At 44.5% G+C, this 14,237-nt stretch overlaps 1 pseudogene; it reads left to right on the forward strand.

Moving 5' to 3' along the window:
* LOC128870943 (large subunit ribosomal RNA) overlaps positions 1-2,426 on the forward strand; it is a 2,774-nt pseudogene extending 348 nt beyond the window's left edge.
* The last annotated feature ends 11,811 nt before the right edge of the window (positions 2,427-14,237 follow it).

Raw genomic sequence — 14,237 nt, forward strand, 5'->3', positions numbered from 1 at the left:
AGACCGATAGTAAACAAGTACCGTGAGGGAAAGTTGAAAAGAACTCTGAATAGAGAGTTAAATAGTACGTGAAACTGCTTAGAGGTTAAGCCCGATGAACCTGAATATCCATTATGAAAAATTCATCATTAAATAATTAAAAATAATGTGCATTTTTTTCATATAAGGGCATTGTAATCTATTAACATAATAAAGTATTTATCAAAAGATCATTGGTGATATTAAGTTTATTTAAATTAATTTGCTTTTTAAGCATATTAACATAGAATAAATACTAATGATTTGATAAAGTGTTGATAGATTTTATTATATATAATGCTAAAATTCATTTTTTGAATTTTACAAAAAATTTAATATCTATGATATTAATATTTATTTGTATGCATTTATATGATTAACAATGCGAAAGATTCAGGATACCTTCGGGACCCGTCTTGAAACACGGACCAAGGAGTCTAACATATGTGCAAGTCATTGAGTTATATTAAACTTAATGGCATAATTAACTTAACTTAAAAATATAATGGGATTAATTTTTAGTCTATTTTCTTAAATAGTCAATTAATTCAATCCCGGGGCGTTCCATATAGTTATGTATAATGATAATTTATTATTATTTATACCTCTAACTGGAGCGTACCTTGAGCATATATGCTGTGACCCGAAAGATGGTGAACTATACTTGATCAGGTTGAAGTCAGGGGAAACCCTGATGGAAGACCGAAACAGTTCTGACGTGCAAATCGATTGTCAGAATTGAGTATAGGGGCGAAAGACCAATCGAACCATCTAGTAGCTGGTTCCCTCCGAAGTTTCCCTCAGGATAGCTGGTGCATTTAAAAATTATATAAAATAATCTTATCTGGTAAAGCGAATGATTAGAGGCCTTAGGGTCGAAACGATTTTAACCTATTCTCAAACTTTAAATGGGTAAGAACCTCACCTTTCTTGATATGAAGGTTGAGGTTATGATATAATGTGCCCAGTGGGCCACTTTTGGTAAGCAGAACTGGCGCTGTGGGATGAACCAAACGTAATGTTACGGTGCCTAAATTAACAACTCATGCAGATACCATGAAAGGCGTTGGTTGCTTAAAACAGCAGGACGGTGGACATGGAAGTCGTAATCCGCTAAGGAGTGTGTAACAACTCACCTGCCGAAGCAACTAGCCCTTAAAATGGATGGCGCTTAAGTTGTATACCTATACATTACCGCTAAAGTAGATGATTTATAAAACAATTTCGATTGATTTATAAATTTTGAAACTTTAGTGAGTAGGAGGGTACAATAGTGTGCTTAGAAGTGTTTGGCGTAAGCCTGCATGGAGCCGCTATTGGTACAGATCTTGGTGGTAGTAGCAAATAATCGAATGAGACCTTGGAGGACTGAAGTGGAGAAGGGTTTCGTGTGAACAGTGGTTGATCACGAGTTAGTCGGTCCTAAGTTCAAGGCGAAAGCCGAAAATTTTCAAGTTTTTAATAAAAAAAAATATTAATAAAATTTATATATATATATTAAAAAATAATTAAATACTTGAATTATTTTGAACGAAAGGGAATACGGTTCCAATTCCGTAACCTGTTGAGTATCCGTTTGTTATTAAAAATGGGCCTTGTGCTCATCCTGGCAACAGGAACGACCATAAAGAAGCCGTCGAGAGATATCGGAAGAGTTTTCTTTTCTGTTTTATAGTCGTACTACCATGGAAGTCTTTCGAAGAGAGATATGGTAGATGGACTAGAAGAGCATGACATTTACTGTTGTGTCGATATTTTCTCCTCGGACCTTGAAAATTTATGGTGGGGTCACGCAAACTTCTCAACAGGCCGTACCAATATCCGCAGCTGGTCTCCAAGGTGAAGAGTCTCTAGTCGATAGAATAATGTAGGTAAGGGAAGTCGGCAAATTAGATCCGTAACTTCGGGATAAGGATTGGCTCTGAAGATTGAGATAGTCGGGCTTGATTGGGAAGCAATACCATGGTTTATGTACTCGTTCTGGGTAAATAGAGAATTACGATTCTTGTTCCCCGGATAGTAGTTACGTAGCCAATTGTGGAACTTTCTTGCTAAAATTTTTAAGGAATTATATCATTCGATATATATTCTTTTTAAATTATAACGATTATCAATTAACAATCAATTCAGAACTGGCACGGACTTGGGGAATCCGACTGTCTAATTAAAACAAAGCATTGTGATGGCCCTAACGGGTGTTGACACAATGTGATTTCTGCCCAGTGCTCTGAATGTCAAAGTGAAGAAATTCAAGTAAGCGCGGGTAAACGGCGGGAGTAACTATGACTCTCTTAAGGTAGCCAAATGCCTCGTCATCTAATTAGTGACGCGCATGAATGGATTAACGAGATTCCTGCTGTCCCTATCTACTCCCCCCAGCGGTGCAGGGGTTAGAATATGCCCGAGGTAAGGTATGCCTGTCGTAAAAGGCGACTAAAATCTAGGTTTGCCAGTGCCTGAGTAGTATGGATGCTCAACTGGCAGAGTCTTCGGGTTCGATGTTTTACCGGAGACCTTAACTCGGTACCACGGGGAACAGGAGCCCTCAGAGTTCGCTCTGACCTGTTCTATGGGAACGGCCCTTCGGGGAGGTTTTCGTGGTGGCTGTGGTTGAGACCTAAAGCGCGGGTAGAGCTTTAGCTCGATGTAGTGTTGCAATTAACCGGGTGTCGGGACCCAAAGAACGGCAGAGGTATGGGTAGGCCTCGAGCCCTACCAAGGTGGTCAGTGTGTCCATGCCACACTGCCAATCGGTATCCTTAAATGCTTCGGCATTTTTGGGGCGCTGATCATCGCATTGTATTGATACGTTGTGCTTTTGAGCACCGTGGGTTCGGGCTGTCGCCAGCAGGTACTCACGTTAAAAACACCAGACGATGATGTCCCTATCTACTACTCCCCCCAGCGGTGCAGGGGTTAGAATATGCCCGAGGTAAGGTATGCCTGTCGTAAAAGGCGACTAAAATCTAGGTTTGCCAGTGCCTGAGTAGTATGGATGCTCAACTGGCAGAGTCTTCGGGTTCGATGTCTTACCGGAGACCTTAACTCGGTACCACGGGGAACAGGAGCCCTCAGAGTTCGCTCTGACCTGTTCTATGGGAACGGCCCTTCGGGGAGGTTTTCGTGGTGGCTGTGGTTGAGACCTAAAGCGCGGGTAGAGCTTTAGCTCGATGTAGTGTTGCAGTTAACCGGGCGTCGGGACCCAAAGAACGGCAGAGGTATGGGTAGGCCTCGAGCCCTACCAAGGTGGTCAGTGTGTCCATGCCACACTGCCAATCGGTATCCTTAAATGCTTCGGCATTTTTGGGGCGCTGATCAACGCATTGTATTGATACGTTGTGCTTTTGAGCACCGTGGGTTCGGGCTGTCGCCAGCAGGTACTCACGTTAAAAACACCAGACGATGATGTCCCTATCTACTCCCCCCAGCGGTGCAGGGGTTAGAATATGCCCGAGGTAAGGTATGCCTGTCGTAAAAGGCGACTAAAATCTAGGTTTGCCAGTGCCTGAGTAGTATGGATGCTCAACTGGCAGAGTCTTCGGGTTCGATGTCTTACCGGAGACCTTAACTCGGTACCACGGGGAACAGGAGCCCTCAGAGTTCGCTCTGACCTGTTCTATGGGAACGACCCTTCGGGGAGGTTTTCGCGGTGGCTGTGGTTGAGACCTAAAGCGCGGGTAGAGCTTTAGCTCGATGTAGTGTTGCAATTAACCGGGTGTCGGGACCCAAAGAACGGCAGAGGTATGGGTAGGCCTCGAGCCCTACCAAGGTGGTCAGTGTGTCCATGCCACACTGCCAATCGGTATCCTTAAATGCTTCGGCATTTTTGGGGCGCTGATCAACGCATTGTATTGATACGTTGTGCTTTTGAGCACCGTGGGTTCGGGCTGTCGCCAGCAGGTACTCACGTTAAAAACACCAGACGATGATGTCCCTATCTACTCCCCCCAGCGGTGCAGGGGTTAGAATATGCCCGAGGTAAGGTATGCCTGTCGTAAAAGGCGACTAAAATCTAGGTTTGCCAGTGCCTGAGTAGTATGGATGCTCAACTGGCAGAGTCTTCGGGTTCGATGTCTTACCGGAGACCTTAACTCGGTACCACGGGGAACAGGAGCCCTCAGAGTTCGCTCTGACCTGTTCTATGGGAACGGCCCTTCGGGGAGGTTTTCGTGGTGGCTGTGGTTGAGACTTAAAGCGCGGGTAGAGCTTTAGCTCGATGTAGTGTTGCAATTAACCGGGTGTCGGGACCCAAAGAACGGCAGAGGTATGGGTAGGCCTCGAGCCCTACCAAGGTGGTCAGTGTGTCCATGCCACACTGCCAATCGGTATCCTTAAATGCTTCGGCATTTTTGGGGCGCTGATCAACGCATTGTATTGATACGTTGTGCTTTTGAGCACCGTGGGTTCGGGCTGTCGCCAGCAGGTACTCACGTTAAAAACACCAGACGATGATGTCCCTATCTACTCATTCTCATTGTGATTGTTGAGCAGTGAAGACGTGCCGTGTCGTGAGCGCATAAATTATTGCGAATTCCGTTTTGTGCTATATCCGCTAGTGTTTACCGGTTTCGAGTGACGCTACAGTGTTGCTGTACATGAGCTGTACATCGATTCGGAGAATTGAGTGCCGTCGTGTGAGTACGGGAAGATACCGCTGTGTTTTCCCGGAATTTTAGTGAGAGACGCTATAATTGCGCGCACCTGTGGGAAAACTATAATCGTTGTGCGGGTAGCGAGAAACGCTATATACGGCGTAACTGCATAAGTGTGTGTGCGAATTACATTGAAAAACTGTGTGTGTAATTGTCGGTGGACTCCCCGTTACTGGGCGCCCCTATAATTGCGTGCACCTGTTCGGTGCAACACGTGCGGGAAAATAATTGTCGTTGTGCGCTTTAATTGCGTGTGAAGCAGAAAACAATTGTTCGGTAGAAAACAATTGTTCGGTAAAAACTATTGTTCGGTAGAAACTATTGTTCGGTAGAGGACTATTGTGTTAAGTGAGTGCGAGTGCTGCGACGCGAATTACAGTGGTGGCAGCGGGCTATGCCCAAATTAGGCGTAGCAATGAAGAGGGCGAGCACCCCTCTCCAGAGCAGTTCGAGGTTGGCGTCGTCGGCGATGGACGAATCAACATCGGGGGAGGAGGAGGTCCTCTTGAGATCTCCCCCCCGCATGAAGAAGAAGACCGCTGGAGGAGCAGCGGTCGCAGCAGAAAAGGTCGCCGCAAAAGCACCCGAAAAGGGTAAGTTGGGGATTAGCGGAAGCGAGGGCGCTTCCGAGAGTGGGAAAAAGGGAGGTGAGAAAAAGGGGCGGAAGGCAGGGGCCAAATTGGGTCCAGCCGGGCAGCACCTAGAAAAATTCTGCAGGAATTTGGGTCCTTCCCTGGAGAAATCGGGAGCGTTCGGTGTAAAAGTTGGGGGGGAATATATGGGGCGGTTTAAGTCTGTGGTGGCTGCCTTCAGCGGAGCCGCCATAGACATGGACGGCGTCCCGAAGAGTGTAGCGAAGGACCTCCTTGGATACTCCTTGGAGTTCGAGGAGCTATTCGTTGAGATGGTGGCGGAAATAGCCCATCTTCGTGGGCAGTTAGAAGCCACGAAAAATAATAGGGAGGAAGCACCTCGGAGGACGGCTGGAGCTGCGCTGGCTGGTGCAGCGATGATGCCGGCACCTCAGGCACCTGCGCCTGTGTTGCCTGCGTTGCCGGTGCCCAAGCCAGTCGAGACCTGGTCGGTCGTAGTGAGGGGTAAAACCCCCACTACATCGAAGGAGGTTATTAAGAAAGTGGTTAAGGAGGTAGGGCCTTCCATGGGGGTAAGGGTGCACGAGGTGCGCCCGTTGAAGGATGGAGGTGCAATTATTCGCACCCCATCAGTTGCTGAGAGGGATAACTTAGCGAAAAATTCCAAGTTTTCCGAGGTAGGGCTCGATGTGAGCGTACATCGGAAGCTTGGCCCCAGGGTTGTGGTCCAGGGGGTCCACACAGAGATCCCCCCTGATGAATTTATGGGGGAACTTTTCCGGCTGAACCTGAAGGAGTTCAGCTCTGGGTGTCTGCCGAAGGACGTCAGGATGGTCAGCCGTCCTTGGAAGGTTGGCCCTGATGGGGCAACAAACGTAGTCCTTGAGGGCACGGACAAACTAATGTCCGCCCTCCTGGAGGCCGGGCGTTGCTGCATTAAGTGGTTTTCGTTCCGGGTGCGGCCGGACCAACTGACGCCCGGCTGTTTCCGCTGCATGGGGTTCGACCATAGGGTGGCGGAGTGCAAGGCGAAGAAAGATGTCTACCGAAGGTGCGGGCAGGAGGCGCACAGGAGTACAGGTTGCGGAAATGCCCCGCATTGTCGCAACTGCGCATTCAAGGGCAAGCCAGCCGGACATTTGATGATGTCCACTGTCTGCCCGATATATGGTGCAATTGTTGCACGTGCGCAAGCCAGACACTGATGATGGAGCTATATCAATTGAATTGTCAGGGTTCTTATGCCGTTATGTGTGAGTTGGGGGCGTGTATGTTGGAAGGGGGCTGCGGCATTGCCTTGCTCCAGGAACCATACTCCACCAATGGGGTGGTGAGAGGTCTTCCTGGGAGCTTCAGGGTCTTTACTGACCTTGGAGTCAATGCCGCAGTAGCTGTATGTGAGCCAAGCTACTCTTGTGTAGTAGTTGACTCATCACAGTGGGGAGTATGTGTGTGTGTTGAGGGGGATTTCGGCAAAATATATGTCGCTAGCCTATACTGCAAGTTTAATGAACCTCTAGAGCCATACTTGAGATACATAGAGGCGGTGCTACTATGTGAAAGTAGCAACCCTGTCATCATGTGCCTCGATGCTAATGCCACCTCCCCGATGTGGTTCAGCAAGACAGCCAGGCACACAGCAGGATATCAGAGCCACTGTCGGGGTGAGGTCATGAGCGATTGGGTGGTGGCGAATAGCCTCCTCATTGCAAACGAACCGAGTGAATGGTATACGTTTGATGGGCCTAGAGGAGTGAGCGACATTGACGTGACGCTCATGAATGACGCAGCAGCGGGCAAGTTCGAGTGTAAATGGAGTGTTAGGGGGGGTTGGGGAATTAGTGACCATAATTTAATACAAATTATGGTTACTCCCCGTACCCCGCAGTTAGAAGGGGGGAGTCCATTGAGGCGATGGCGTACCTCGTGTACTGACTGGAACCGATATGGACATACTGTTAGGGAAGCGGTATTGGGTATACCGCTTAGTGAGTTTGAGGAATTGGGGGTTGACGAGCAAATTGCTCGTCTATCTGAATGTGTCTGGGGAGTGAATGACTCAGTGTTTAGGAAAGCTAGGGCTGTGAAAATGAAAGGTGTGAAATGGTGGACGAGTGAGTTAAATTCAAAGAGGAGGTCTGTCCGACGCTTGAGGCGCTTGTTTCAACGCGCCAGGCGGACCAATTCGGAGAATCTGTCTCAGCTCAAGTATCAATTTAGTGTAGGGATGAAAGAATATAAGAAGATGCTTGTGAAAGTTAAGGAGGACGAGTGGAGGAGATTTGTGGGGGAAAATAGGGACGACCCTTGGGGACAGGTCTTTAGGATCTGTCGGGGTCGTCGAAATGAGATGGCTAGCTCTCTTCGCGTAGGTGATACTGTATTATCGACGTGGAGAGAGTGCGCCAATGTTTTTTTAGGCGAGTTCTTTCCAAGGGCTGAGGTCCAGGTTCCTCCTGCACAAGAGGTGCCTGTCCCTCCACTAGACGTTGGGGAGTTGGATTATGCATTTGGCCTGGTCAGGTCTAAAAGGTCTCCAGGTTTCGATGGTTTGAACGGAGAGATGTGCAAATGCTTGTGGAAGTTCATTCCGGAATATTTGGAGGCCATTTATGATAAATGCATATGGGAGGGATATTTTCCACGCGAGTGGAAAGTTGCTAGGGTCGTTGTACTCTTGAAGTCGCCCGATAAGATCAGGAGCGATCCTCGATCTTATCGTGGTATCAGCCTCCTTCCAGTACTTGGAAAAGTGCTGGAAAGGGTTATGGTTGAGCGGCTTCAGGAGCTAACTCGGGGTGTTAGGTCGGATAGGCAGTATGGATTTAGGAAAGGACGTAGTACAGAAGATGCGTGGTTGTATGTCCAGAATGTAGTAAGTGAAAGCGCCAATAAATATGTCCTTGGCATATTTATTGACTTTAAGGGGGCATTTGACTATTTGCGCTGGGACCGTGTCTTACAACGGCTAGAGGAGCTTGGCTGTCCGGAAATTGCTCTATGGCGGAGTTATTTTTCGGACAGAAAAGCATCTATTGTAGGAGTGGGCGGGAGTGTGGAGATTGGGGTGGCTCGAGGCTGTCCGCAGGGATCCATCTGTGGTCCCTTCATTTGGAACCTCATGATGGACTCCCTGCTTCGGCAGTTAGAGCCACTTTGTAAACACTGTGCGTATGCGGACGACCTTCTCATTTTGGTTGAGGGTCGTTCGCGTGTCGAACTGGAGCGAGTGGGGGGGCAGCTCCTTACATTGACCCACAATTGGGGGGTAGATGTGGGAGTAGACATATCGTTGGACAAAACGGTGACAATGTTGCTTAAGGGCAGATTGTCCCCGAGTCGTCCACCGATTGCACGATTGAATGAGGTAGGGATTAGGTATGTGACGCAAGTCAAATACCTGGGGTTAACTATGAGTGAAAGGATGTGTTTTACTCCACACTTAGTGTTGTTGAGGGAGCGGCTGCAGTCAATTGTCGGGCAAGTTCGTCGCGTGGTCAGATGTGACTGGGGCCTTAGCCGTCGCGCGGTTCGCACCATATATCGGGGCTTGTTTGTGGCCTGTGCCACTTACGGGGCCGCTGTATGGTACGAATCAGCGTTAACGACTGGTGGCCAACGTCATTTGATGGCGTGCCAGCGCATTATGCTGCTTGCCTGCATGCCTGTATGCCGTACAGTAAGCACGGATGCATTGCAGGTACTGATGGGTGCACCTCCTCTTGACCTGTTGGTTATACAGCGTGATGTTGCCTTCAGATTGCGAAGGAGGCTAAGTATGCCACTGCCGCAGGATCCTTGGTTATCCGACGGTGATGTAGAAAGGGGGTATCTGGAATGCAAAAGGATGTTGAATGAGTGTATGCTTCGTAGGTGGCAAGACCGTTGGGACAATAGTTCCAAAGGTCGCGTGACATACGAGTACATTCGGGATGTTTCCTTTGTCGGGGAAAATCCTGATTTTGGATTTTCCCTCAGCCTAGGATTCCTCCTTACTGGACATGGGTCTCTTAATGCGTATCTGCATGAGAGGCACTTGTCTACAAGTGAGGAATGTGTATGTGGGTCGGCAAGAGAGGACTGGGTGCACGTCCTCTGTGAATGCCCGATGTACTCAGACATCAGAGATCTTGTGGGTGTAGGGATCAGCTGCACTGATGGACGGTATGACGTAAGCGGTGTGCTTGCCAACCGTGGGTATGTCGAAAAGTTAGGGCAATATGCGCGAGAGGCTTTTAAGCGGCGAAGAAATATTAGACGTTCAGTTGAGTAGGTTCTAATCCGTGTCTGGTTATTCTGCTGCGGGATTGGGGATAAAACATGGGGAATGGCCACCAGTCCAGAGCTGTATGGAAGCTCAACTGGTAGTAGTCTCGGCTACGAGGTCTGACCGGAGACTTAAATCTGGTACCACGGGGAACAGGGGCCCTCGGAGCTTGCTCCGACCTGTTCTTGAGGTAGGCCCTTCGGGGAGTATCGTGGTGGCTGTGGTTAACACCTAAATGCGGGTAGAGCCTTTTGGCTCGATGTGGAGTTGCAATGCAACCGGGTGCCGGGACCCATAGAACGGCAGAGGGTTAGATAGACCTCGAACCCTACCAAGGTGGTTAGTGTGTCCATTCCACACTACCAATTGGTATCCTTAAATGCTTCGGCATTTTTGGGGCGCTGATCAACGCATTGTTTTGATCCGTTGTGCTTTTGAGCACCGTGGGTTTGGGCTGTCGCCAGCAGGAACTCACGTAAAAACCCTACACGACGATGTCCCTATCTACTACCCCCCCCAGCGGTGCAGGGGTTAGAATATGCCCGAGGTAAGGTATGCCTGTCGTAAAAGGCGACTAAAATCTAGGTTTGCCAGTGCCTGAGTAGTATGGATGCTTAACTGGCAGAGTCTTCGGGTTCGATGTCTTACCGGAGACCTTAACTCGGTACCACGGGGAACAGGAGCCCTCAGAGTTCGCTCTGACCTGTTCTATGGGAACGGCCCTTCGGGGAGGTTTTCGTGGTGGCTGTGGTTGAGACCTAAAGCGCGGGTAGAGCTTTAGCTCGATGTAGTGTTGCAATTAACCGGGTGTCGGGACCCAAAGAACGGCAGAGGTATGGGTAGGCCTCGAGCCCTACCAAGGTGGTCAGTGTGTCCATGCCACACTGCCAATCGGTATCCTTAAATGCTTCGGCATTTTTGGGGCGCTGATCAACGCATTGTATTGATACGTTGTGCTTTTGAGCACCGTGGGTTCGGGCTGTCGCCAGCAGGTACTCACGTTAAAAACACCAGACGATGACTCTCTTAAGGTAGCCAAATGCCTCGTCATCTAATTAGTGACGCGCAAAATAAGCCAATGCGAAAGTCGTGGCTTAAAAAAAATCAACCGGCGTCGAAACGCGTCTTTATTGATTAAATGGTAAATTTCAATTACAATTTTGATATGCTTACAGCTAGTATTTATAATATTTCCTATTGCTAATAGTTGATTCACTTACAATACAATATTTGGTGAATCAACGAAATACGAATATTGCTTATTCTAAGTTTCCTAAATTATTTGCATAAGTGTCGTTGCACTCATTTCTTTACAAGCTAATTGTGTCGCTTGCGAAATGCGTTAGTGCAATGGCACTTATTTGGTTGGGTATCGAGTTACGATGACCAGTCCACTTCAATTGTGTTTTCTTTTGGAGTAGAATGGTTGAGTGACGTAACTCCCCTTTCCTTTGATTGAAAACACTCCTGGGTTTTTGCATTTACGTTAAGTTCAATGGCTTTGTGCTTGTTTGTGAAATGAATAAAAATTACAGATAAGGCTAATGTGCTTACTGCGATGAATGAAATTGTTAGCCAAATATTAATTTGATATGATTTTTTTGTGGAAGGTTAGTTCTTCGATTTTTTGAGCGTTTTCAATTTGGTTGATAATTAATTCGTCAAATGTAGGTTCGAGTTGTGTGTTATTTATATTTGATTCAAGGTGTCGTATTACATATTTTTGTGTAAATGATTTATTTATATTTTTATAAGTTTCGTTTTTTACATAAAGTTCACAATCATTGAATAAAATAAGTTGAGTTCCTCTGGAATTTAAAGTTCTTTCGTTACATGTACTTTTTATTTCAATTCCTTTTGAATTTTTTACAATTATTAAGCCTTTTTCGATTTCCATAATTTCTTCTTTATAATTTTTGATTTTCTTACAATTTTTCTTTATTACACATGATTTTGAGGCTTTTAGGCTTTTTTGATATAAATTTCTTGAAAAAGTGAATCTTGTTTTATTTATTTCCAAAAGATGTTCGCTTTTGAATTGTAATTCTTCCGAGTTCTTGTTTGCACATGGAGTTATGAATATATGTTTTGCTATAGTTGTATTTGTTGGGATTTTTAATGAAAATATAATATTATCTGCGGCGGTTGCTGCTCCTAATTCTATGTTTTCTAGTTTAAATATATCTATATTGTACGTATTTATTTCCTCAGGGGTAAGAATGTTGCTGGACATTAAGTTTAGTCTAGCTGATGCTAAGTTATTTTGGATGTGCTCTATACTATTGCTAAGCGATCTAATTCTCAAAAGAATGTCAAGATGTAGAAGTTCTTTATGTATGTCTTGATTTTGATGTTGTACTGAATTTAATTTTAAAGAGATTTGTCTTCTATCTGATTCTATAGCTTTCTGAATATTTTGGAATGTTTTGTTAAAGTTATCATTTATCTTTATATTCTTATTTAAAGTGTCTATGGCAATATGGTTATTCGTGTCAATAACTTTAAAATGTTCTTCTATATTTTGTCTATCGTCGTCGTCCATACTTCCATATAGCCATTTCATTGTTGTACCTAATATGTTAATTAGTCCTCTTTTCTGTCTGTGAGGTAGTAATGTGTAAAGTTTGCTTCGTAGTATTGCAAATTCCTGTGTTAGAATTTGTCCCTTTTCGGTCAGTTTCGAGTCTTTTGCTAAATTCTCAAGTGCGTCAATAATATTTTCTATTTCCTTTGGTTTGATTATGTGGAGGATGATGTCAAAATCTGTGATCACCTGTATGTTGTCGAGTTTTATTTCAGCAAACCCGTCTTCACTTTTGATGTCTTCAGTTATTATCGTTGCGGTCGATCCTATTATCAGTGTTATTAACATCATTGATGTCAAGAGTACCTGCAAATTTTCCTGGTCTTTTAATGTTACTTGCATGAGTGTTTTGAAGTGGTAGCTTTCGATATCTAGGTTCGTGTTTATGTCTAAGTGCTCTATAATTTTTTACGTGTCCTGTACTTCTTTCGTCGTTAAAAACCTCTCTTTTGTTATTAATCTTGTTAATAACTCTTTCTTTGGTTTCTTTTATTCGGTCATGGATTATCCCTTTGTCAATTTTACCAGATGCTATATCTGAAGGTCTTTCTTTCAGTGTGGAATGGATATTATTGTTGTAGGTTTGAATACATTTGTACATTTTCTCTCTTGTTGATAGAGTTGGTGATTGGAGTTCCATAATTCTAAATTTTTCTCCTATCGTGTTATGAAGTCGTTCAATATCTGAGTTCCCTGTATGACTATTCGGTTTAGTAAAATGGACTTCAACCCCTTCTTCTCTTAAAAAGTCTTTTACATTCACGCAATTGAATTCATTATCAGTTATAAAGAGTTTAGGTTTTCCTCTCATTGCAAAATACATCCGTAGGTTTTCAACAAGTGTAATGCTATTTCTGTCTTCTAAGAGGATAGCTACTGCGAATTTAGAAAATTTGTCGATAAAAGTCATAAAGTTATGCTTCTTAATTGTGTACGTATCAAGGTGTACTATTTCGTTAGTATCCTTTGGTGTTTCGGTCAGATGAAATTTCGGTTTGATAGGTTTTCTATCATATTTTGTTTGACAACATATATCACAGTTATTTATAAATTTTTGAATTAATTGTTTTAAATTTTTGTGATATATGAGTTTTTTCAGTCCTTCGTAATTTTCATTTATGCCTGAATGGCCACTTTCGGTGAAGTGATAATTTTTTATATACCTAAATGTCTCGTCTTCGTTCTGCATGTCTTTAGCATGGTAAGAGCATTTGAAAAATTTTATGTTTCCATTAAATAATTCTATTAGTTTTTGCTGTACAGTATTGTAATCACCGTCAGAAAGCTCAGAGAAAATTCCAACTTTTCCTGATTTGAGAAATCGTCTGAATATATCTGAAATAAAACCGCTATTTATATCGTCTAGGCAAATATATATCTTTCTTTTATTTCCAATAATTTCAATCTCTCTATATTTGTGCTCAACTAATATTATTTGTGTGTGGAAACGATTGACTACTGTATCTAGAATTGGGAAATGATCATTAAGGTCCTCTTCTTGAGAGTGTATGGTTGCAGAGGTACTCATATTGTCTACGTTATCCTCGATTTGTGTGTCCTCATTCGTTAGGTAGATGTCACCTGTTTCGCTATTAATTCTACTTAGGAAATCGGCTAGGGTATTTTCTTTACCTTTAATGTAACCGATGTTGATGTCATATTCACCTAATTTCAGTATCCATCTTTGTAGTCTTGGATTTATGTCCTTTCCTCTGTATTTTGTTTGTAGCCACTTTAGTGGTTGATGGTCTGTTAGTAAGTCAAATTTCCTGCCGTAAACATAGGGCCTAAAATAATTGACTGCCCATACTATGGCGAGAAGTTCCTTTTCTGTGGTTGAGTATTTTTTTTCGTGCTCATTCAAAGTTCTACTTGCGTAGCATATGGGATGACCTGCTTGCGTTAATGCGGCACCTATAGCGTAATCGCTTGCGTCTGTAGCAATTTCAAATTTTTTTCCGAAATCCGGGTACTTAAGTATCGGTGGGGATATGAGTAATCTCTTTAATTTATAAAAGGCGTCCATGTACTGTGTATCGTGGACGTTGACTTTTGTATCCTTTTTTAGGTATTTAGTCATAGCTTGAGCTATTTTAGCGTAATTCTTTATGAATTTGCGATAG

This window comes from Anastrepha ludens, unplaced genomic scaffold (assembly GCF_028408465.1).
Source record: "Anastrepha ludens isolate Willacy unplaced genomic scaffold, idAnaLude1.1 ptg000055l, whole genome shotgun sequence".
NCBI lineage: Eukaryota > Metazoa > Arthropoda > Insecta > Diptera > Tephritidae > Anastrepha > Anastrepha ludens.